Source organism: Mycetomoellerius zeteki, unplaced genomic scaffold, assembly GCF_001594055.1.
Source record: "Mycetomoellerius zeteki isolate Tzet28-1 unplaced genomic scaffold, Tzet1.0 scaffold78, whole genome shotgun sequence".
Classification (NCBI taxonomy): domain Eukaryota; kingdom Metazoa; phylum Arthropoda; class Insecta; order Hymenoptera; family Formicidae; genus Mycetomoellerius; species Mycetomoellerius zeteki.
Genome location: NW_017257808.1, coordinates 298,314 through 300,919, shown reverse-complemented (window position 1 = coordinate 300,919; position 2,606 = coordinate 298,314).

The following is a 2,606-nucleotide window of genomic DNA, read 5'->3' as shown; positions in this document are numbered from 1 at the left end:
CTCAATCTTCAATGCGTACTCTGATTCCGGCCTAATGCCCGTGTCACACTACGCATTGGAGATTGAGGATTGCGAATTAAGGATTAGAATTCGACCAATCAGGTAATTTTAATTTTAATCCGTTTCGTTCTAATTGGCTGAATTCTAATCCTCAATTCGTAATCCTCAGTCTCCAATGCGTAGTGTGACACGGACATGAGGCTGGAATCTGGGTTAGGAATATTCCAAGCGAACTTTGTCTAGGCTGTAACTTCTATGCGGTTAGGTTCCACGCGGGTAGGACGTTATTTTTTTTTGTTCGGGGCGACTTTGCCGCCCTAAACCCAAGCATTACTGTTTACACACTCCACTGTCCACATGGGTTATGCCCGTGTCACACTACGCATTGGAGATTGAGGATTGCGAATTAAGGATTAGAATTCGACCAATCAAGTAATTTTAAGTTTAATCCATTTCGTTCTAATTGGCTGAATTCTAATCCTCAATTCGCAATCCTCAGTCTCCAATGCGTAGTGTGACACGGGCATTAGCGGCCGCCTCCGATGTCGTAATTGGGCCTCATGATCTCTCCGCCGATTCCGGCTGCCAGACTTCCGCCGATTAGCTCCTTCTCGCATCGGGAATCCTCCTTTGCTCGCCGTTCGTCCCTCGCGTCAGTTCGGGCACCAATAGATTCCTTAGCGGCAGTGGCCGTCGCTTCCCTCACTGTCCCTCAGGACTGCGTTCGGAAATATGACCCGAGTGCCCCCGCGTATCGTTTCATCCTTGTTATTAACCCAATGTTAAATAAAGATAAAACGATACACGGGGGCACCCGAGTGATGTTTCCGAACGCAGCCCAAGTTGTCGGAAGCATTCGTCGATTCCGCACTCCTCGGCTGCGTTCCACTTAACGCTCACAACGCTCGCTGAATCATTTCATCCTTGCGTTTATCAAATGTTAAACAAGGACAAACGATGCTCGCGAGCGTTGCGAGCGTTAAGTGGAACGCAGCCCTCGTTGCTTCTCGTCACTGCGGCCCGCGGCAGTTCCGAGAATCTCAAATTCTTTGATTCTTTCCGCTCTTCTCAGTGACTATTACTTTCTCCAGGGCGATGTCTCTTCGCTCGGCGAGACTCCCAAAATTTGTTATATAAAAAATAAAAGCTAGGGATTAAAAAATAAATCGCGATTTTCACACATAGCTCCCCGGAGATTTCGCTCGTTCGCAATTCGCCAACTCGGATCAGGCGCGAATCCGCGTTTTGTGACGGCGCAGGGTCGCCAACGAAACTGCAACACGTCATAATATAATATATATAGAAAATTAATAAATTGTCGAAAGACTTATTGCGTAATACTTGTCCGAGTCAAGGTGTATCGCGTGAATAATTGGCAAAGCGACGATGATATAAATGAGTGTTGCGGATATCTGTAGCTCGAAATGTGAAAATTGGTTTAATGCGCATTTGATACACGCTTATCCTGAAAAGTTCAAAAATTTTGTGTTATTAAAAGATTGTCAATAAATTCGAGGAATACTTCATTAAAAATTTTGATTAAAATTAGAAAACACTGCTTCATTTATAAAGAAAAAAATCAGCGGGAGTGGAGAAGGGTTTCTACAGGACATTATCAACGGAGTATGATGATTAGAATTTTTTTAATTTTTGTTTAAAGGATCGGTCTGAATTTTGCACGGTTTGAGCGATGATCCACGTATTCGAATCGTCTTTTTTAAAAATTCTTTTTTTCATATTATGTCTTACATTTTCAATCAGTGCTTTCTTCTAGTAATAAGCACTTTTTAAGTTTTGACTCTCATTTGGCAAGAATAATTTTACCAATTTTAAAAAATTTGATTACTCAGAAACTTATGATAAAATTATAATTTCATAAAATCAACTAATTGATATAATCTATTTTTTTAAATTAAATAAATTTTCTTAATTAAGGACTAATTAATCAGTTTAGTATTTTCTATGAAAACGTCATTTTCACTTTTATAACGTTTCATTCGTATAACGTTTTCACGTTTTATTGACGTTGTAGCCTATAATTTATTCCGATTATTTTCACGTAATTTTTATGTGATTATGAAAGGATAATATATGTCATGACTAACCAAAAACTGACGTGAATATCACGTGACACCGCTGCCTGGGATTGTTTTAATATTTATTTTGAAATTTTTATATTACAATTATATTGTAAGGCAATGGGGGTGGTGGTAGGATTTTTTTTATATCTAGATGGTAAGATTTAATAATTATTCTAGGTTAAGACCATGTTACCCGGGAAAAAAGATTTCATTATATATGTATGGATCAAATTAGATCAAATAAGATCAAATTGTATCTGATGAGATTTAGTTTTTAGATATAATCAGATCTTCAGAAATCTAGCTTGGCCTCACACGATTGATGTTATATCCATTAAGATTTAAATAGATAATCTGCGATATAAATAAAATGCTATATTGAATATAAAGAAAGCATATTGTAGATCTACGAAATTTTGATATGTATGAATATTTAACTTTATACAATGAATACTAAATAATACTAAGTGTAATAAATATTAGATCTACAGAGATATAATAATATCAAAATAGATCTATAATCTT